Genomic DNA, 24,096 nt, shown 5'->3' on the forward strand with positions numbered 1-24,096 from the left:
AGCTCCCGTTGTTTGAAGGAGCATGGCTCTTAGATTTGGCTCTGCTATTGTTTGCTGACCCGTGCGGACTTTACAGAGGGGGGCATGAAAATAGCCTGAACTCTTCACATAATAAACAGTGGGAACACTTAACTTGTTATTTTAGCCATACTGACGGTTGTTATCCAACTAAAATTTGACCCGGTTGCATGGTCCCCGTTTCTTCTAACTTACATCATGTTAAGCTTTGCAGTCAAAATCTCTGGCATTCTCTGCATGATGCAGGACTGTCTGCGAAGTATTCGGATAAAGTGAAAACTCTTATTCATTTTTACACCATCACTCTCACACACTTTCACACTACACATTCTGAGTTAAATTGTATTTTAATTTGAAAGGAGAGTTTTCATGCTCACCAAGACTTAATTTGTATGCTCAAAAGTTAAGTAAAAGCAGTAATATTAAGTGATTATGTGCATATTATAATCTATTTTTTTATATTCTGATTTGACATTCTGATTTGGATTTTATTAATGTCCAAATTGGGGTGAATTAAAATGAAATAGTATAATTTGTAATAATGCCTACTCCTCCCAATATGTTTAACAGTAGTGGATAATTTATGTTGAACTTTAGCTTTATTCATTATTTCATAAAAAAAAAAGACATATTCTATTAACTAATTCATTTCCTAGCAGTTTTTTTAAAACAAATATTCTCTAAAAGAAATGTAACTATAGTAGTATACAGAATAATGCGGTATATGCACACAGGCTTTTAATTTCAGCCAGCTTCAGCGCTTCCGGTAGCCTGTCTTTCCATTATAAAATGGCCATATTTAAGGGCTGATTTCTTTAAAAATCAACGATTATTACAGCATGATAGATATACGATATAAAGTGAGTCTCAAACCGGACAAGAAGCACTGCATTAAACGACATTTTCTCCCGCCATGTCTTTAAAATAAGACAGTTTATTTTTATTTATTTATTCTATTTAACTGAATGTATTATAATATCATTACAACATCGATGTGGTAAAAGGAACCTTATGAAATTGAAAATAGTCTCATTAAGCTTTCACTGGAAGTTTATCATAGGCTAAAAATCACTACCTGTGCGTATACCTCATTGAAAATAAATAAATGAATAAAAAAAAACCTATGAATGAAAAAAAAATGTAATATAAAAAAATAGTAATAAAAATATAATAATAACAATACATAAGCAAAAGTCAGTTTAACAAAATGTACTTGTTCTGATGTTACAGTACTTCCAGTATCAGGATTTAATAAAAAATTTTTTATTTTGTATTAATACAATTAACATACTATGAATTTGATTGTATTCAAGTTTATATTTATTAGTTGAGGTCAGACTTATCAGCCCCCTTTTTCTTTTCTTTTTTAAAATTTTCTTCTTTTTTTAGATTTTCTTTTATTTTTTATTTTTTTATTTTCCAAATGATGTTTAACAGAGCAAGGACATTTTTACAGTATTTCCTATAAAAAATAAATAAAAAAAAAACTGTTTGTTTTTTTTTTCCCCCAGAGAAAGTGTTATTTCGGCTAGAATAAAAGCAGTTTTAAATTTTATTTAAAAAAAATTTAAGGTCAAAATTTTTAGCCCCTTTAAAATTTTTTATTTTTTTTTCAATAGTCTACAGAACAAACCATTGTTATACATTAACTTGCCTAAATACTCTAACCTGCCTAGTTAACCTAGTTAACCTATTTCTGCCTTTAGATATCACTTTGAGCTGTATAGAAGTGTCCTGAAAAATATTTAGTAAAATATAATTTACTGTCGTCATGGCAAAGATAAAAATAAATCAGTTGTTCAAAAAAAAGTTATTAAAACTATTATGTTAAAAAATGTGTTGACAAAATCTTCTCTCCGTTAAATAGAAATTGGGGGAGAAAAAATATACAGGGGGCTAATAATTCAGTAGGGCTAATAATTTTGACTTTAACTAAACTGTATATATACTGAACTGTATTTATATATATATAATTTGACTTGTTTTTAATAAAATGTGCATAAAATTAACACATAACATAATTTTTACTTCTATGTGGATGTTTATGCCAAGAAATGTATTGTTTATTTTATTCTAAGAAAATAAGTTGCATTACATTTATTTTAATGTATTGAATACTGATTATTCTCAAAGCAATTCCCTTTTTTTATATCAGTTTAATTTGATTAATTATATTGGCACCAAATACAGAAGTGCCACTTAATAATAGAACTGATGTATGTTTTCAGCAGCAGCAGCAGTTATGTAACAGACCTGCAGGATGACATAATACAGGGATACGATTCTTTACTTGACTATGAATACACCAGCCCACAATGAAACAATCAGCCAGCAGTGCGACTGGTTTTATTTATTTATTTATTTATTTTGCGAGCCAAACTAAGGTTATCCATTTCCATGGTGTACAAGTCACTTACTATTTATGATAATGCATTTATTAGAATGGGTCATTTGCGAGGCAGCGACGTTGTGCCCACTGAGCTGGTTAATGTCCACACGATTCCCCACTCAGTACTACAGACCTCTCATCCTGAGTAAATTACTATTTCACTTTTCATTTATACAGTCTAGCAGACAGTGTTACCAAGCGCTGCATTCTGCTGATGAAAACAGCATAATGGCTTCAGATATGGAAAAAAGTGAACATAAACAAATAAAAGAAAAGTGACTGATAGCTGATTGGCTTATGAAAAGCTGTTCGTTTGCCTGCATCCAGACATGAGGACATTGCAGATTGTGTGTGTCATAAAGCATTGAGTCACCGAGAGCTGAAGTTCATGATGCGGTTGGCTTTGCTGACTGATGGGGTCACATCACATCATTTACCAGGGGCGGACTTTTACATCTTGACATTAAACCGCATTTGGCTCAGTTAATCGGTCGCATGCATATTTAATATTTGCGTTTGCTGAAGGGGGAATCCGGTTCGCTAATAAAAGGAGACAACACAAGTCGGACGTGACGTACTTTACCATTTATTTTTGGCATCCTGTAATTAGGTTAAAAGAATTAAAGCGCTAATGTTGTTTTTTGGTGCTGGTTGTGACTGAGTGCTTGCTTGCACCGCAGGGCTGTTTTGCTCAGGAACTTAAACATTAACTCAGCTTTGAGATTCGGGTTGTTTAATTTATGCTCAGTTCATGTGCTAGGAGTCATGTTAGGATTTGCAAATATTAGATCGATTCAATCGATTTAACCCTTGTGTACTGTTCAAATTGACTACCTTTGTGGCTGTTTGTGCCTCATTGACTTCCATTATAATCACAGTTTTTGATTGCAAAGCCATGACAGCATATAATCATGCACCCATGATTGATTGTTGGTAGTTTTCCCTGTTGGTAAGAGGTAAATGTGTCATTTTTACTGTTGATCATCAGTTGGCAGCTTTAACCCTTTAGGTAGGCCTGTGAAAAAACTTTTATATGGAGTAAAACAGCAGATTATAATGTGTGTGTGTGTGTGTGTGTGTGTGTGTGTGTGTGTGTGTGTGTGTGTGTGTGTGTGTGTGTGTGTGTGTGTGTGTGTGTGTGTGTGTGCATAAATACACTTACCACTTATGTTTTGAGAGCTGAGCTGCTTATTTTGATTAGTTTTTGCAGTAGCCAAAAACAGAAGCATAAAGGTAATCCAAAATTCTTTGTCATAGTAACAGGCAAAAGGTCAGGACAGGTGGCAAAACAACAGGAACAATAAACAAAACAAAGCTCAAAAATGCTTATGTGATGCTCTAAACATAAACAAGACTCAGCAATGTGTGTGAATGAGAGCAGTATAAATAGTTCATGTAATCAGTCTCTGATGAGCTTCCAGCTGTGTGGGTGCAATCATCGGTATTCCAGAACTGGTGTGTGTAAGGTGCATATTGGGAGTTCTAGTTTATTTCAGTGACTGAATTGTAGCTCTCCAGCGATCTGCAACTGCTAGATTGCTGGTGATCATAACAGATGCTCATAACCCTAATTGTAAGCCTTAACAAACATAACAAAAACTGATAACTTGTCCTTCAAATCTGATTGGCTGATTGAAATGTTCCAGAATCAACATAGATGTTTATCCAAGAACATGTGCTACTTGGTAAAATCTGACTAATTAGCCAATATAATTATTATTTATTTGTTTTTATTTGCAATTATTTTAATTTTTTTGCTTTGTTTGACTCCCTACTGTATTTATCCACTATGGAATTATGTTGTCGTGCCAGCACTACTCGTTTTTTTTATTTTTTTTTATGTGTGAATTGAACAGGTAATTGTATATGTCTTTTTTGCCCTCTGCTTTTAGCGTGTCTCATTTTTCAGCACCACCAAGCTCTCTCTGCTTCCATTAGTAAGAACACATAGTGCATTACAGGCCCCATTATCACATACTAGGAAGACTGGGCCCGTGAGAACGCTTCTCTCTTCCTGCTTCACTCTGTTTCATTTTCTAATGCACACACAGAAGTCACATATCTAGACTCAAAATATTTTTTTGAAATAATTGCGATCGATAAAATACATCTGAATTCCAATCCAATGCTTAAGAGTTCTCTAGTATGCATGTTTAAGAGGTTTAATTCCAAAGTAGGATTCAGCAAAATCCCCTACCAAACATAACAATCAACATCATTAAATGGGTCATCAAATCATAGCAAATTACAAGCAATCACCATTGAGTCAATATCATCATAGTCATGATCATGAATGTCATTTAGAAACAATTTAAGAGCACATGGAATAAAAGAAAGTTTGTCGTTTAGAGATTGAAGCTGATTGTACCTGGAACAATTTGCAGTTGAGCAATTTAACATAAGGAGGAAGAAACGCTAACACACAGATCCTTCTTATTAAGAGGTGCAAATACATAAATCTAATAACGTGCATGGCATGGCGTGACAGAAGACTGACAAACAGCATTGCTGCTAAAAACTTTGTGATGCTTCTCACACATTTCCCACTGTATAATTTGCACCAGCACATATGTGAGAAAAGTGTGACTGAAATTCTGAAATTGAAGGTTATATTTCTGAAGTAAAGTACTGAGTGGCCTTACCAACAGATGGATTTTACATGTTGAAAATCCTGCTCAATATTGCTGTTTAGTAAATAGATGAAATACTTATGGATTTGATTGTTTTGCATCTGCAGTTACATAAACATAGACACTAGGTTAAGACTTACAACATTACATGTCTTACAAAGTAGACTGACCTTGCATTGGATTGTATTGCAGAAAGTTATGACCAGTCTTGGGGAGCAATACAAAATATAAACATGGTGACTTACTTTTAGGGGACCTATCATAAAAAAAAAAGAAAAAAAAACTGCAGGAACCCTTTGATTGACATTCTCCCAGTTTATATGTGTCATCAGAGGGGAAAAGCCCTGACCATTATTAATGATCTCTCCCTCTTTAGCATAGGATTTTAGTTTTGTTCTTGAATTTACCACTATGCTGACACATAGAGATTTGTAGCTCCACACTCTTTTGAAAATATCACAATCTCATTGAATTAAAAGCGGCAATCACCAAAATGGCATAATTAGGATTAAAGCTGAAAAAGGGGCAATTTTAAAGAGTTATAAAACATTATTTGTGCATGGGGTATTTCTTCACATACACACTGGACATCAGATACTTCCCCTTTAAGACCAGTCTCTGCAGTTTATGCAACCAGACCAAGGCTGCATGCGAAATCGCATACTTCCATACTATGTTGTTTGCTAAAAAAGTATGCAGGCCAAGTAGTATGTCTGAATTCATAGAAGTCGAAAAACAGTATGTGAGGAGTATCTGGATGACCAACTATATAGAACGTCTGAGTTCTATTCAAACTACTGACGTTCATACTGTATAGAACGTCTATTCTTACAGTCGTGTAGTTATTTCAAATACAAATGCAGTACATACTGAGTAGTAGGCGATTTCGAACACAGCCCAAGACTTTTCTTCTCAGTTTGGGAAAAAACAGCGTTTGTTTATTTACACTGCAAAAAAAAAAAAAAAAAAAAATTTACCTTGAATTTTTTAATCTTGTTTCTAGTGCAAATACTGTATATTAAATTCCTAAACCAAGAAGCATAATCTAGACACAAAAAATATAGGTTTATTTTCAGATATTAGTCAAAACGAAGTGAGTTTTTCCTTAAAACAAGCTAAATAATCTGCAATCAGTGTATATGAAATAATCCTGTTTTCCCCATATGAAAGAGATGTGTAGGTGTGTCTTGAAGCATGGCTGCTTGTTTGAGTTGGTTTTACCTAGTTTTTAGCTGGTCATGAGCTGGTTATGGAATGGACCCTTTTCACATTTTTCACCAGCAGACGTCGTCATAGTTAAGAAAACTTTACGCGCATTGAATAGGAGAGTACAACAAATAATTTTTTTTATTATCCTAATTGCTGAAATAATAAAAGAAAACCTCAACAATAGTCTTATCAAGACTTTCAGAAAAAGGAAAAAAAAATACAGTCTTGCCTATAGACACTGTGTTAGAAACACCTTGCACAAGCAGTAATTAGCTTTTTGTAATTTGATGCAAAGTTGATATGATATATACGTAAATAAATATACAAAATCCCAATTTTATCCCTAAATCCTCTGGGATTTTGGTCCAAACATATATATTTTTTAGCTGCACATCCATAATGTGAGCCTTCTGCTACAGCACATCCCAAAGGTGCTGTATTGGATTGAGATTTGGTGACTGTTGACATTAATACTGAATAGTGAACTCACTATCATGTTAAATAAACCAGTTTGAGGTGATTTTAGCTTTGTAATATAGAGCTTATCCACTGAAATAGTCATCAAAAGAAGAGTACACTGTGGTCATGAAGAGATAGACTCAGTCAACAACTGCTCAGGTAGGCTGTGGCATTTAAACAAGCTCAATTGATTGTACAGTAAGAGCCCCGAGGCAGGATGGATCCATTCTTTCATGTTTATTTACACCAGCTTTTGACTCTAATAGAAAGATATATAGATAAACACTTATCTGGCAAATTTTATTTTGTTAATATTTAATTTTGGTCAACTCTGTGTCAATAGAATCAGTTTGCTATTTTGCGCTGGAAGCATTGTCACCTGTGTGCTCTTCTTCTGCCGCTGTGGGCCACCTTTTTTAGCGGGTGATTTGTTGTGTGTTCAGAAATGCTCTTCGGTAGTAACAAATTGTTACTGTTGCCTTTTTTACCAGCTCCAACAAGTCTGGTCATTCTGCTCTGACCTCTGGCATCAGCAAGGCGTTTTCGCTCCCGCAGAACCGCTGCCCTCTGCATATTTTCTCTTTATAGACTATTCTCTGTAAACCCTAGAGGTGGTTATACATGAAAATCCCTGTGGATCAGCAGTTCCTAGAAATACTCGGTGCAGCTTGTCTGACACCGACAACCAGGCCACAGTCAAAGTCACTTAAAGGACCTTTCATCTCCATATACTGTACACAAGTAAACAAATGGCTGCATAAACAGCACTGGGGCCTCTTAGCAATTCTAAAAAAAATAAAAATAAAAAAATCGTGGACAAACTTGCTTCGTTTTTATTTATTTATTTATTTATTTATTTTCTAGGGGAAAAGAAAATCCATTTGTAAATTGGCCTAATCATTACTCTCACTAAGATGTATCAGAACTGAATCAGCAGTAATTGGTTAAAAGCTGAAGTAGCTTCTTAAGTTGCTCGATTGAACTGGATTTGCTGTGACCAGTTTTTTTAATGGCTCCGTGTCTGCCTGGTGAAAAACTGTGAGAGCAAAGGGACTTTGCTTCAGTAATGAAACACTATTCACCCTGTTCCTCTCTTCACCCTCTGTTTTTTATGTTCGGAAAGGACTTATATCTAAAACCCTCCTGCTTGATAACTCAATCCTCAGCTCTTATCTATCAGTGTGAGGTGAGATTTACCATAAGGGTGCAGGGTTTTTTTTTTTTTTTTTTAGCTGTGTGTTTAAAACACACTCACTCAGCTTTTTGTCTATAAATATAGAACATTAAGGGTAAGATCATTTTTTAAAATGGATATTTAAATTAACAGATAATTAACTGAATAATCATGATTAATCGCATCCAAAATAAAAGCTTGTTTTGAAACAATATTCAGTGTATTAAACTGTGTATATTTATTATCCACATATAAAAACACACATGCATATACTTGAGAAAATCTTTATTTATATTTACATATAAAAATACAAATATACACACAATTATATACACATTTAAATAAATACAATTGAAGTCAGAATTATTAGCCCCTCTTTGAATTCGTTTTTAAATATTTCCCAAATGATATTTAACAGAGCAAGGACATTTTTCACTGTATGTCTGATAATATTTTTTTTTTCTCCTGGAGAGTCTTATTTGTTTTATTTCGGCTAGAATAAAATCAGTTTTTTTGTTTTTAATCCACTACTTGGCCGAAAAGAAGGGACTAGGCCAAAAAGAAAATGAATGAATGAATGAATGAATGAATGAATGAATGAAAAAAAAGACTATTAAATGTTAACTTATTTTATTTATCCTTTATTTTTTCAGGAAGGTCCTATTACATACATTACAGTGTCCTGGCAAAGATGGTGGTATATCATAATTTTAAGAAGATTACAACACATTTTATATATAATCAAAACAATGCATTAACCACTTAATTAAAACAAGCTTATCAAACATGTTTGTGGAAGGTTTTTTTTTTAATTATTATTATTAGATAGAAGGTAAAAAATATATAATACTTTGACATAATTGTAAATTCTTTGTTGCTTTTTAAAATATAATGTGCCTTTGAATCTATCAATCTTACTGACTCAAAATGTAATGATATTAATACAATCAAATATAGTGATATGGATGGTGCATCATATACACACCCATTTTTTTGTGAATTTTGGGGACATTACATATTGTTTCCATTGTTTTTATAATGTAAAAACTGTATTTTCTATTGCCCTATCCCCAATTCTACCACTAAATTCAACCCTCTCAGGAAACTGTATAGTTTTACTATTTGAAAAAAAATAATAATAAAATAAGTAGTGTCATTTATAAGCTTTTTGAGAAAGCAACGTCCTCATATTTCAGCAATGTTCTCATATTTCACCTCCTTCATATAATACCCGTACATAATATAGATGTGTCCTGATATGTCACAATAACACACACACATGCACACACAAACAAACAAACAAACAAACAAACAAACAAACAAACAAACAAACAAACAAACAAACAAACAAACAAACAAACAAACAAACAAACAAACACACTACTATGCATAAAGAAAAATCCTATTTTACTCCAATAACAAAGCAAGTTTGAATGTCAAACTTATGTATCATGTATAAATTCATAAAATATATATTGATTTGTGTGATTTGTTTCATTTCGTTTGTTGTCAGTGGGTTATTCTCTGAAAGTGGTGCATGCATTTAGAAGCAAGTCCTCATTTTTTTGGGGTGTTGTTCATAATGTCTTGATTCAGAAGTATCCACCCCATTAATCCAAAGCAGTTGTGTAGAAATGTGATTTAGCTGACAGTATTTCCATAGTTTGGCCTTCGCTGAACTGAGGAGTGAATGCGGAAACATCCATTTAGCAGGCCTCTCTGCTCTGATAAGAGCAAGGGTGCCATAGCTTAGCAAGAGCTACTGCCTGTTAAGTAAGATTGAGGGCAGGTGCTTTGAGCCGAGATTGCTTTCGGGAACAGGGCGTTTTGTCTACTAAACAGCTGTCTGGATTTATTCCTTACATATTCATGCATTTTTTATTAATGGCTACCCGGGGAGCACTTGGGTCCTCCCGTAAAGTATTCTTGCTTGATAAATGCACTTTTGGATTCAGAAAAAATCAGAGCGATACATCCAAATAATAGCCGGCAGGGTTAATGTCGGCTTATATGTCACTCAGCAGCGCAAGACCTCCTGGATTTACAGTAAGAAGAAAGTCCCTTTGGAAAGTATCAGTCTGTTTGATTTAGTGATTTATTGATTTATTTATGTAGCAATTCATTTTAAACGGCCCATAAAAAATGACGTGTTTCTAAATGCGTTTTGATGAAGCCAATGATACAACCAATGCAGAAAGCGTACTAAGTGTAATGAAACAACTTATCAGTGTATACAGTTGAAGTCAGAATTATTAGCCCTCTTTGAGTTTGTATTTTTAATTTTAATATTTCCAAAATTATGTTTAAAAGAGCAAAGAAATTTTCACAGTATGTCTGATAATATTTTTTTCTTCTGGAGAGACTTATTTGTTTTATTTTGGCTAGAATAAAAGCAGTTATTAATTTTTTTAAACACCATTTTAACGACAAATTTATTAGCCTCATTAAGCTATATATTTTATCCATAGTCTAAAAAAAATGATTAAAAATAATAATGATAATAAAAAAAAACATTGTTATACAATTACTTGCCTAAATACCATAACCTGCCCATTTAACCTAATTAACCTAGTTAAGCCTTTAAAGGTCATTTTAAGCTGTATAGAAGTGTCTTTAGAAATATCTAGTCAAATATTATTTACTGTCATTATGGCAAAGATAAATAAATAAATTATTAGAAGTGAGTTATTAAAACTTATGTTTAGAAATGTTTTTTTTTTTTTTTTTTTTAATATTCTCTCCGTTAAACTGAAATTGAGTGAAAAATAAACAGGGGGGCTAATATATCCGACTTCAACTGTATACTATCAGATTTTATATGCAAACTACTTTTTCTTAAATAGCTTATGGCAAAACGTAGTCAAAAAACAAGCATATGGTCTCAAATATTGCATGTTTAATCATTACTCAGAATGGTCTTAATCTTAGAACAGACCCTTTAGTTCTCAATTGAGTAAAGATAAATGAACAAACAAACAAACAAACAAACAAACAAACAAACAAACAAACAAACAAACAAACAAACAAACAAACAAACAAACAAACAAACAAACAAACAAACAAACAGAAGGCAACAAAGACTGAGAAAAGCCTGTTGAAGTAATGTCCATTACAGAAAGTGAACGGTGATTCACTCCCCAGAGGTTGAAGGCTGAGATTATACAGGGGGAGAAAAGTATGTTGTGTTTGAAAGTTAGCTGTCAGGGAACAATAACCTGCAGCTGTAGCAATCTCAGCCAAAATGACCAAACGGCCCAATAGTGAAGTAATTGGAACCAGGCTATTCTTTATAGCAGCAAGAAATTGAGAGAAAATACCTGCTGTCGAGAACAACTTTTTGTGTTTGGACTTCGCTTAGTGGCAATTTTAGATCTTATTAAGTTGAACATCTAACCTTTTTGGGCTAAAAATCTAAATATTAAAAATAAATATTAGCATGTTCAGTTATCCTTAGAAGCAGATACACATGACTAATTGATAAAAAGCCTAAAAAAGAAAAAGAAAAAGAGAAATCAATGCTTTATTGTGTTTGAAAATAATGCTAGACCTAACCCAATAGTTTTATACAACAATTGAAGTGAATAAAAGAAGAAAAACAAGATACCATTGCAATATAAAATTGACGTTGGACTCCAACATCAGATTAACTTTTCAATTTTGGTTGTATATGAACATGGGGTTGACGTCAGAACCCAACCTCAGTTTGAGATCAGACTTTAATGTCAAGATGACTACACAACATAAACCCAATCAAAGATAAACGTCTGCTGATGTTAGACTTTGACATTATATGGAGATCCTATCATGATTTTAGGCTGATGTTGGATTTTGGTTACTTAATGCCACAACCTAAAATTAACCAAATATCAATGTCAGCTGATGTCTGTATTAGATTTCAGCAAATTGACGTTAAATCTTGGTCACCTGATGTCACGACCAAAATAAAAGTAATGATCAATGTCGTATAATGTTGTTTGCTTGCAGGGTGATTTCTTTTTTTTTTATTTAACCAATACAATCTCACAGTAACTCGTAACTTTTTGATTACTGGCTAATTCATATTCATTTGTGCTATGTCATTCGCCCATATTTGTACGATTTGCTAACCCTCCTATGGGGTCAGTGTGTGGTTTGGGGACTTGGCTCCTTTTAAAAATCCATATGTTTTCATAAGAAAGGAATTGTACAAAAGAGCCTTTTTCTGACCATACCTCAAATAATTATAAGTTATTTCACAGATATCAAAGATTTTGGTGTTTAGCATTACCCAATGTTCTACTTAGTACCAATTCAGCTACTAAGTAAATTTAATATATTGGATAAAACTTGTATATACAGATGATAAGACAAATTTGTTTTCAGGTGTTTTGTGTTTTGAAGTGAATTTGTATTCAACATTTACATTCAAATCTTTTTGATGCTTACAATATGAGGATATATATGTTATATATATATATATATCTATATATATATATATATATATATATATATATATATATATATATATATATATATATATATATATATATATATATATATATATGCGTTTATGTCTATATATGCGATATGGCTGTATATCGGCACTAATGGAAGGCGTGCGTTGGCATAAGGCCGCAGGCCGAGTGCCTTAGTGCCCCAACCAGTGCCGATATACAACCATATCGCACTGCTACTCGTGTGATATTGCATTTATACAACAGTTTGACAGCATAATTGTGTATATAAAAACAAAATCAAACATGGAGAGTCTTAAAAACCTTTTTTTGTATGAGGAACTACTTTCTTCCGCGTTGGATTCAAATCATAAGCTGACAGTTAAATAGCTGAGCAAGCATCTTTTAAACTTTAGATCTGTAGTGTCTGCTTTTTTCTGGCTGTATGCCTATATGGGTGCTGATATTACTTAAATATATCACGGCTATCAGCCAATCAGATTCAAGAACCCGACAGAACTATTGTATAAATATATATATATATATATATATATATATATATATATATATATATATATATAAGAGGGGGTCCTGGTTTTGTTCACAGGGGTTTAGTTGATCATATTGTTCAAGAAAGTCAGTCTTTAATATTACAAAATATTATAATTATGCTCTGTAATTATAAAAGGAATTGCATAAAATGGAACCAAGCTGCTGGCTTTATTTAGTTTTACTGCTTAAAGTGATGTATTTAGATTTCCTGGCGTTTTCGCAAATGTTAGTAGAGGCATGTTTTTCCTCACATCTCCAAAAATGAACAGATACGTTTTTTTTTCCCCACAGCCTGCATCTTTTTGAAGTGTGTTGCCCTTTTTTGTTGAAGCACCAGACTTTTCTTTGCACTTTTGTTTATTTATTTGCTGTCATACGCAATTTACAAGCAGCCCGCTTCTGTTTGTTTCCGTGTTAGTCCACGGTCCTGCTTGGACAGCGGCGTATGTGCTCTGCTGCCTGTATTAATTTTTGGCTGGATTAGTTGGCTGTTTTCTGCCTGCAGTGTTATACTGGAGGGACTGACAGCTTAAACCTAGGGGGCACACTTGAAGACGTGGCTGTTAAATGACATCTGTTGTGTTTTATTTATTTTATTTCTCCCTGCCATTCGATCTCTGATATTTGCCTCTTTGTGGTCGGTTAGACTTCTGACTGTGCGGTATTGTGGTTAGATATCCTATGCTGTGTTGACAAAATATACTTCTCCCTCTCTCTCTTGCTCTTTTTATCTCACTCTCCACCCCCTTTTTAGCACCCCACTGGTTTGTGAAAGGTCAGCTTTCTACCGCTTGACAAATCCAGACCTCGTTGAAAACAATCCACAATAACCCACGCTTCTAAACAGATAATGTAATTTATTTTTAAATGCTAAATGCATTAATAAGGAAGCAGAGTCCACCAAAAATAACGACAGAGCCAGTCTTTGCCTTTGTCTTGGACTTCATTGTCTATTTTACATAAAACCTTGAGTTTCCTGGCCATTGCCAGATGCACAGAGGTATAAATGTCAAGGATTTCCATGTAAACACCACTGCAGGGCCCTTAGGAGCCTTTCTGTCTTTCTTCTCCTGTCACATTCTCTTTTCTCATTTCTTCTTTCCTCATAAATTGTTTGCGCAGGGACTGTAAGACCTTTCCACCCCAGTCTTTGCTTATTTTAAGTCATCAAAACTGGGTATTCCAGCGACAATCGCTACTACCGATCTTATATTCCAACACACCGTCCTGCACTTTTAGAAGGGGGTGGAAAGAGGGTAAGCGATGTCCATCCATCACATTGAGATACGGTAGAGGTCACAGAATGCCGTTCACCATTTCTCATATTTTACTGCTGCCACGGCTTGCGCTTTTTGCGAGAACATTTTTATCTCGAAAATGCCAGTCAAAAGGATGTATGTATTTGCTATTTGACAGCTTGTTATCAATGTGGCTTTGGCATGGACAGGGAAGAAAGAAGGATAAATATTTCTTTCTTTTTATATAAATATATATTTTTTCAGACACCGGCCACTAGAGGACAGCCCATATGCTGTATTACTGAAATTTGTCGTATTTTTACCTTATTTTACTGCGACTTATAAATCAAAGATGTTTATACTGAATGGCACGGTCATTTATTTTAGAATTTTTTTATGTTTGTTTGATTGTTTTTTTTTTTTTTCATTTACCATTACAAAGGATCACTTCACTTTTTTGAAGACATTTTATGTCACACAGTGTTAAATAGTTCTGTTTTACTATTTTTGAATGCATTTAGCCAAGCTCCGAGTCTCTTGGAAGCACTTTTAGCTTAGCTTAGCATAAATCATTTAATCGATTAGACCATTGGCATCTCATTCAAAAATGTTAAAAACAAAATAGCAACTTTAAATTTTTTGTTAGTGTTAGTACACAGTGTAATTACAGAATATTCATTTATTCATTTACTTTTCGGCTTAGTCCCTTTATTAATCTGGGGTTGCCTCAGCGGAATGAACCGCCAACTTATCCAGTATATGTTTTACACAGTGGATGCCCTTCCAGCTGCAACCCATCACATTCTCATTCACACACATACACTACGGACAATTTAGCTTACCCAATTCACCTGCACACAAACGCAGGGAGAACATGCAAACTCCACACTAAAACACACACCGACCCAGCCGAGGCTCGAACCAGCGATGTTCTTGCTGTGAGGCGACAGCACTAGATACTGAACCACCACGTCGCCCCAATTACAGAAGAGTCAAGCTTTAAATAGAAAAATTGTCCAAACCTAAATATTTTGAGTGAGGTGCTAACGGTCTAATCCAATTTAATTATTTATGCTAAGCTAAGCTAAAAGTGCTCACATCAGACCTGGAGATCAACTAAATGGATTTAATATGGTACATTCAAATTTGTATTTGTATAGGAGTTATATTTTTCTGGAGAAATTGTATGAATAACTGAGTTAAATTGCTAAGTTGTACCATTTTGTAATACATTCAGCCAAGCTCTGAGTCTAAGGTGCTAATGGTCAAATCCAATTCAATTATTTATGCTAAGCTAAAAGTGCTCCCATCGGAACTGGGGATCAGCTGAATGGATATAAAAATTATAAAACTGGACTGTTTAACTGTAGGGGAGTTGTAAAATGAGCCTATTACCCCCTGAAAAAAGTGGAGTGTTTATAAATGTAAAGAATTAGTTGTGGCTTAAAGACATCTATACTTATGTAAATGGTTTAATTAGGGCGGTCTGTAGCCTGTTTAGCATTATTTTTTAGTTCTGAAATTATTAAGTGTAGGGCGAAACGGTGGCTCAGTAGTTAGCACTGTCATCTCACAGTAAGAATGTCACTGGTACGAGTCCCTGCTGCGTCGAAATGCGTTGGCATTTCCGTGTGGAGTTTGCATGTTCATCCGGGTGCTTCAGTTTCCCCCACAGTCCAAAGACATGCACTGTACGTGAATTGCAGGAACTAAATTGACTGTAGTGTATGAGTGTGTATGGATGTTTCCCAGTACTGGGTTGTGGAAGGGCATCTGCTGTGTAAAACATATGCTGGATAAGTTGGAGGTTCATTCCACTGTGGAGACCCCTGATGAATAAAGGGACTAAGCTGAAAAGAAATTGAATGAATGATTTATTAAATGTAACATACACCAATGTATCATCTTTCTCTCTTTCTCTCTCTTACTTAACAATACAGCTTATTCAAGTGTGTCTTTATTCATATATCAGTCCATTCATTGTTTTAGATGTTTATTGATTGACATCTTGCATACAGCTGTAAGAATAGCCTTATTATTTATCACAGCGTTTCACTTAGTGACAACAGATGGTACAGCAGACGTCTGGGTATGTTTACATTAAGCTTAAGAATGAGGCCTTCGAAGATCACCACAAGATTACTTTGTGTTATGACAGTTAAATGGCTTGATGGCACATTTTTCAAAGAAACTGCCATGTCAGAGAGCTGCACCAGGTTCTTGTCAACAGAAATGTGATATAAACAATGCTGTATCAATATGTGGGCATTCACACAATGCCTTTGATTGTCAGTCGCATTGGTACAAGTACATTCTCTGTGATAACTTTTCTGCTTTTTATTTAGAGCTGTCTTGTATGGAGTGAGAAAGACACTATTTTATGCATTGTTATTTACCTAATCTCACTTCTAACACAGCTTATTTAAACAATGTATTAAAAATTGTTTCTGACACAAAATTTAAAAAAACTAAGTAATAAAATAAATTCATTATTATAAATTTAGACAAGATTACATTCAATTCAATTATTGTTTATTTCTATAGCGCGTTTACAATGTAGATTGTGTCAAAGCAGCTTAGCATAGAAGTTCTTTTAAATTACAACTGTCAGTCCAGTTTTCAGAGTTAAAGTTCAGTTTAGTTCAGTTCAGTGTGCTTTTAAATGTCACTGCTGAAAGTCCAAACACTGAAGAGCAAATCCATTGATGCGCAGCTCCACAAGTACCAAAACCAAGCAAGCCAGTGGCAATGAACAAACTTCACTAATTGAAGAAAGTGAAGGAAAAAAACTTGCGAGAAACCAGGCTCAGCTCAACATGACCATTTCTCGTCTGGTCAAACTTCCTGTGCAGAGCTGCAGTCTAGGAGCTGGAGGCTGGAGAGCGGTGGAAGTCCATCGCGGAGAAGCTGCAGGTGTGAGCAGGTCATCGGCAGGTGTTCAGGCTGGCCCATGGGATCAATGAGAAGACTTGTTTGTCACTGGGATCTTTCAGGAATCAGCCTTACGCTCTCCACTCCTCCCTGACTGCCATAGCATTTGCTCAGGATACGGCCTGGTCCAGGATTATGGAGACCTCTGCATACAGACTGACATAAGCGTAGATGCCTTTTCAAATTATTCCCACTTTTGGGAAGTTTTTCCTGCTACACAAGACAAGCTTATATCTCAACATTTACACTTTTTTTCTTGTAACTTGAAGTTTATCTTACAAATCAAATTTTTTTTTCTATTCAGAACTGCAAATTTGTGTTTCACAATTCTAATAAAAATGTCAGAATCGTAAGATGTCAACTCCAAAAAAAAAAAAAAAAGTCAAAATTGGGCAAAATCAAGTCAGGTTTGCAGGATATGTCTTTAAAAGTCAACGTTCTGAGGTGCAAATTCAGACTTCTAATTTGTTATTCAAAAAATGAGAACTTTGGTCAAAAGTTCATACACGGTATTATCAAACAACATCAATGGAAAGAAATTGTATTAAAAAATGTCTTAATTTTGAAAAAAAATTTAAATTGCAATTTTCAGATTAAAATTGATTGACTTGTATGCTTTACTGAGAATAAATAAATAAATAAATAAATAAAGGGGCGACATGATAGCTGGTTAGCACCGTCACCTTACAGCTAGAAGGTCGCTTGTTCGAGTTCCAGCTGGGTCAGTTGGTATTATTGTGTGGAGTTTCCTGCAGTTGCTCCAGTTTACCCCTTAGTCCAAATACATGCGCTATACGTCAATTGAATAAACTAAATTGCCCGTAGTACACGTGTATTAATGAGTGTGTGTGGATGGATGCAGCTGAAAGGGCATTCGCTGAGTAAAACATATGCTGGAATATAGTTGGTGAATCATTCCGATGTGGCGACCCCTGATAAATAAAGCTGAAGGAAAATGAATGAACGAATAAATAAATGAATAAATAAAATATAAATAATTGATGCACACTACAGTGATTTTATGAATGACATGAGGTGATCTAAATTTACAGATTTTATGTTTCTCCTTTTATGTATAGAACATTTCACAATTATAGATGGGTCTGTGTGATCTCTCTGTCTACAGACCCTTAAACAGATGGTATCTGCAGTGGTTGCATCTGACACAGTTAATACAGCAGATTAATCAGCCCGGAGCAAAACAGCTCTGAATGAACCGTGCAAGACATCTCGTCACAGTTTGTTCCGTAGGCTGAGACTTTGAAGACTGTGAGTGAAGAAATAAAAGAAATGTAGAGAAAAAGAAACAGAAAGAAGCTGTGTCAATCAAGTGCAATGACAATATCCTTTTAATTGATAACCAGCTAAAAAGGGTTTACATTTCCTTCATGGTCATGTTATTAAGATTAGTTGGTCCTTTTAAAGGGTGACATGGTGGCTCAGTGGTTAGCCCTGTCACCTTACAGAAGGAAGATTGCTGGTTTGAGTCTCGGCTGGGTCAGTTGGCATTTCTGTGTGGAGTTTGCATGTTTTCCCTGTGTTGGCATGGGTTTCCTCTGGGTTCTCCTGTTAACTGGCACCAAATATCAAAAGTTAAAATATTTGTCTACTCCCTTTTTGCTGATCCGAAAAATGGTCTGATCTGTGACTTAAAAACCGTAGAATGATCTGAACCGTAAGATTTGTGATCCATTACACCACTAGACTTTAACAACTGATTATGTGGATTCCATTACTCTTGATAAATAATATCTCAAAATAGTGATTTTTCCTTTCTTTTTTCTTTTACAAAATCTGTCATTTATCAGCAGTAAAGGAATGTGTGTATCAGCTGGAATCTACAACACAACAGGGATACACGCCGTGATGTTTCTGTTAATCAGCTGCTGCTTGTGATGAATGGCCTGTTGTAAATTCAGGTATGGATATTTAAAAGCGCACACCCATCACTGCGTTTGTCAACTACTAAGATAAATCTTTACAAGCCGGAAATTTACAGCCCCACTCTCCCATCAGTGAAGCAGAGGGTGTCATGCTTGCGTATAATCAGCGCAGGGAAACAGACCATGATTATCTATTGTTGGATCTTTCTATCTAGCATTTCTTTCTGTCATTATTTCTTTGTTTTTTTTCCCCTCCATCTGCCCATCCATCCATTCTTCCATCCATTGTTCTATCATCCTGTTATTCTGTTGGCTTTTAGTCTGTTCTTCTGTGTATCCATCCACCCTTTGGTTTATCCATTGTTATATTGATTATTTCATCTGTTCTTCCATACACCAATCATTCCATACCTTTACATCCATTGTTCTGTCATTCTGTCTGTGTTTAGCCTGTTCTTCTGTTTATCCATCCATCTAGTGTTTCTTCCATTATTCTATTCACTTTTCTGTTCATCCATCCATCCATAAATCCATTGATCTGTCATCTTGTCATTCTGTCTGCTTCTCTGTTCTTCTGTTTCAGTTCATCCATTGTTCTGTCTTCTCTTATATTTAGTTATCCTTATATCCATAATTTTTTTTACATTCTTTACATTGTTTTATCTGTCCATCCATCCATCCATCCATCCATCCATCCATCCATCCATCCAACCATCCAACCATCCAACCATCCATCCACCCATTTTTTGTTGTCATACTGTCATTCTGTTTGTTATAGTCTATTTTGTTTATCAATCCTTATATTGTTCTATATTCTCTTCCACTTATTCATCCTTCTATCCTTTGTTCTGTCCATTCTTTTATTCTACCTTCCTTCCATCCAACCATCATTGTCCTATCATCCTTCCATTATTTCATTTTTCCATCAATCAATCCATCCATCCATCCATCTTTGTTTTATCATCCTTCCATTCTTTCATCTTTCCATCCATCCATCCATCCATCCATCCATCCATCCATCCATCCAACCATCCATCCATCCACCCATTTTTTGTTGTCATACGGTCATTCTGTTTGTTATAGTCTATTTTGTTTATCAATCCTTATATTGTTCTATATTTTCTTCCACTTATTCATCCTTCTATCCTTTGTTCTGTCCATTCTTTCATTCTACCGTCCTTCTATCCAACCATCATTGTTCTATCATCGTTCTATTCTTTTATCTTTCCATCAATCCATCCATCCATGCATCTTTGTTTTATCATCCTTCCATTCTTTCATCTTTCCATCCATCATCCATCCATCCATCCATCCATCTTTGTTTTATCATCCTTCCATTCTTTTATCTTTCCATCCATCCATCCATCCATCCATCTTTGTTTTATCATCCTTCCATTCTTTCATCTTTCTATCAATCAATCAATCAGTCAGTCAGTCCGTCTGTCCGTCCGTCCGTCCGTCCGTCCGTCCATCCATCATTCCAATGTTCTCTTCCATTTGTTTATCCTTCAATCCATTGTTCTGAGAACATTAAGAACATGTTTGGATTATTAATTATTCAATTAGGAGCAGTAAGGTCTGACTTTGCTTAGACAAAAACCTTGCCACCTAACAGGAATAATGTACAGTATAGAATACAAAGTCATGGTGCAGTGGAAAAATAATTCATATTGTGTATGACTCCCATGAGTTTGGAGGAGTTCTGCATCCATACATCTCTGCAATGACTCAAATCAATTATTAATATAGTCATCTGGAATGGCAAAGACTTTTGCAGGACTCCCATACTTCATCAATATACTTTGGGTTCATCTGCAATGCCTAGTTCTTCATCTTACCCTAAACATGGTCGATAATGTTCATGTCTGGGGTCTGGACTGGCCATTCCTGGAGCACCGTGACTTTTTTTTTTTTGCTTTCAGGAACTTTTATGTGGAGCTAAAGTATGAGAAGGAGCGCTATCCTGCTGAAGAATGTTCCCTCTCCTGTGGTTTGTTATGTAATGGGCCGCACAAATGTCTTGATACCTCAGGCTGTCAATGTTGACATCCACTCTCTCACACCCCCATTCTGAATGTAACCCCAAATCATGATTTTTCTTTCACCAAACTTGACCAATTTCTGTGAGTCAATAAAAGTCCTAATAGGTCTTCTGCAGTATTTGTGATGATTGAGATGCAATTCAACAGATGATTCATCAAAAAAATGTACCTTCTGCCTCTTTTTCAAACGATCAACTCGAAGTCAAGTTGTTATTTGTTGCTCTTACAACTGGGATCGGTGATAAGACTTTTGTCAGGTAGTATACAAGATAAAATAAAATAGAAAAAAAACTTAGAAATAAAAATATAGCTATAGAAGATAAGAACAATTATATAATATATTATATAATATAATCATAATGTATTATATACTATAATAATATAATATAATATATATATATATATATATATATATATATATATATATATATATATATATATATATATATATATATATATATATATATATATAATACAGCAGAGATGTGAAGCTACTGTTACTCTAATAAAAATAAAGAACAGAAAAATGCTGTATTAATTTACTATGGAACAAAATAAGCATGTAGAGGTAGATGTGATACAAATGTTAAAACTTATTAGTTGTCATGAAAAAGACTGATATTTTTTTGGGCACCATTTTTACCGACCAAGTTTGTGGACACCATTATAACGACACAGATCACTCTGTCTATTCATGCCAGAGTCCTGCAGAAAAAGTGATTGACAGCTGCTAATTTGTGTGTAACTTATCTTTATTTATTTATTTATTTATTTATTTTTGATTTGTTTAAAAGTAAAACAAAGACTATGCGGGTCAGGTAGTTGAAACGGTAGGCTACAAATAATTAATTCGTTATGAATTAATTAATTATTCATAAATAATTAATTTACCTCTACCTATGACAACGATGCCATCATCCGTTTTGATGTTTCACATTAAATATCGTACAATGCCAAATTGGTCGAGATCGCCAAACCCTGCTTACAAATCCATATGCACTTTTATTTTTGCAAAAGTGTTTAAATCCCCATTTTGGCCACCCTGTGTATTTGCAAGGACATTTTTAGGTATGTTGAATATAAGATTGCTAGATATAAAAACTATAAGCTAAAAAGCCTTTTCATTTAAATGTCAGGCTGTAACAGAGCCATCAAAGTCAACCAACGTGACTGATAAAATTGAGAACACTTACTTTACATTTGTCATTGATCGAACGCTCAAGATGAGGAAGGGTCAATTGCCTCCACAGCCTTCATGGACAACAACGACAGCATTAATAATAAATACATGCTCTTCTATAGTGCATTTGTTTCGTAACGCTTATAGAGTCATAAAAACAATACATCAGCGCTGACGGGACTTCTCTGGGAGTCCCCCTCCTGGGCATAAGGAGATGGCTGCGTTCCTGCCGTAATGAACCCCCTAAACCCCAACACTCCCAGTTAAGCTGTTCTTTTGTGCGCACTGGTTACACGGGCATTCATTATCATGTTGTAGCCGATGCGACATCCAATGTGCACCGCTGCAAGCGCCCCTCACAATGCCTAGTGATTGCAGTGATTCACTCTCCAAATTAGTGACATTTCTCTTAATGTGTGCCTTGCTTCCAGCAACAAAAGCCCGTTTCGCATTCCCGTCCTCATGGCACTTTATGTAAAACGACTGCGCCTACGCAAGCATAGCAACTGAGGATTCTGATCATCACAGTCAACCCGGATGACAAAAACAGCACAAATATAAATGGAGAGCGTGACAGAAGGGCAGTAAATGAGATGAGGGGAACAAAAAATAGGCTACAGATCCACATGACGCAACACACACACACACACACACACACAAATTCTAATGAATATGGAATGGAATCAAGTCAAATTTATGTGCTGGATGAATCTGTTTGCTATGCTTTATAGAGTGGGATGTATGCAGGGCTTGGATACAGATAGGCTGAACTGTGAGAAGCTGCATGGAGAAACTAAAGCGCTTTGGTAAGCTGCTTGACACCTTTCATTATCCACATGGCACACATGCCGGGGACGGGATCCTGGGGATCCTTACATTTTAGTATGAGGGCTGGTTCTTTCTGCTTTGATTGCTTCTCTGGCTTGGAGCACAGTAAATGGAAAGACTCTGACATGGGAATCAATATAACATTTGTTTTAAGTAGCTGAAACTCAGTCTAAATTAGTGCAGTGTCAGTGATTTAGGGAGTTCATCTTATTCTTTCCTTTCGTTCATTCATTCATTCATTTTCTTTTTGGCTTAGTCCCTTTATTAATCTAGGGTTGCCACAGTGGAATGAACTGCCAACTTTTCCAGTATATTTTATGCAGCGGATGCCCTTCCAGCTGCAACTCATCACTGGGAAACACCCATACACACTCATTCACATACATGCATTACGGACAAGCCTACCCAATTCACCTGAAGTGCATGTCTTTGGACTTGTGGGGGAAACCGGAGCACCCGGAGGAAACCCATGAGATCACATGGAAACATGCAAACTCCACACAGAAATATATTTTTGCTGTGAGGCGACAGCGCTATACCCACTGCGCCACCACTCCATGCATTCATTAATTCATTTGTTTGTTCATTCATTCAATGAATCATAATTTTGTTAGTTCATTCGTTCATTTAATGATTAATTCATTTGTTAGTTCATTCATTGATTCTATGATTAATTCATTTGTTTGTTCACCTTATTCTTTCTTTCGTTTGTTCGTTCATTCATTCTTTCATTTATGAAATCATTAATTAATTATTACATTTTTTATTTGTTTGTTTGTATGTTTGTTCATTCTTTGTTCATTCATTCATACAATGAATTATCAGTTTGTTTGTTCATTCATTAATTCATTAAATGATTTATTCATTTGTTCATCTTATTCGTTCATGTGTTTGTTCATTCGTTCGTTCATTCTTTTATTTGTTTGTTTGTTCCTTCCTTCATTCATTCAAAGATTCATTCATTCAATGATTCAATAATTTATTTGTTCTCTTGTTATTTGCTTGTTTGACCCTTTGTGTGTCCATTTATTTAATGATTCATTCATTTGTTTGTTCATTATTCGTTTGTTCACTTGTTTGTTTGTTCAGTGTTTCATTCATTCATTCATTCATTCATTCATTCATTCATT

The 24,096-nt window shown here is 34.8% G+C and overlaps 1 protein-coding gene and 1 long non-coding RNA gene across 8 annotated transcripts in view; one reads left to right on the plus strand and one right to left on the minus strand.

The window, feature by feature from the left end:
• si:ch211-170a17.1 overlaps positions 1-24,096 on the plus strand; it is an 830,126-nt gene that overhangs the window by 456,487 nt on the left and 349,543 nt on the right. The window contains exon 3 of one of the 7 annotated variants that reach the window (XR_015507873.1): positions 8,533-8,666. The exons of the other annotated variants lie outside the window; for them this stretch is intronic. The gene's annotated coding sequence lies outside the window, so the exon portion shown is untranslated. Of the gene's footprint in view, positions 1-8,532; positions 8,667-24,096 lie in introns of those variants that run through there. 7 annotated transcript variants of the gene reach the window in all.
• Positions 14,608-17,398, minus strand: LOC141377593 (uncharacterized). Its single transcript, XR_015508102.1, has 2 exons — positions 15,334-17,398; positions 14,608-14,792 (listed from the first exon to the last, which is right to left on the minus strand). It is a non-coding gene; the product is annotated as an uncharacterized LOC141377593 (long non-coding RNA).

The sequence above is a fragment of the Danio rerio genome, chromosome 14 (genome assembly GCF_052040795.2).
Source record: "Danio rerio strain M-AB ecotype USA chromosome 14, GRCz13ab, whole genome shotgun sequence".
Classification (NCBI taxonomy): Eukaryota; Metazoa; Chordata; class Actinopteri; order Cypriniformes; family Danionidae; genus Danio; species Danio rerio.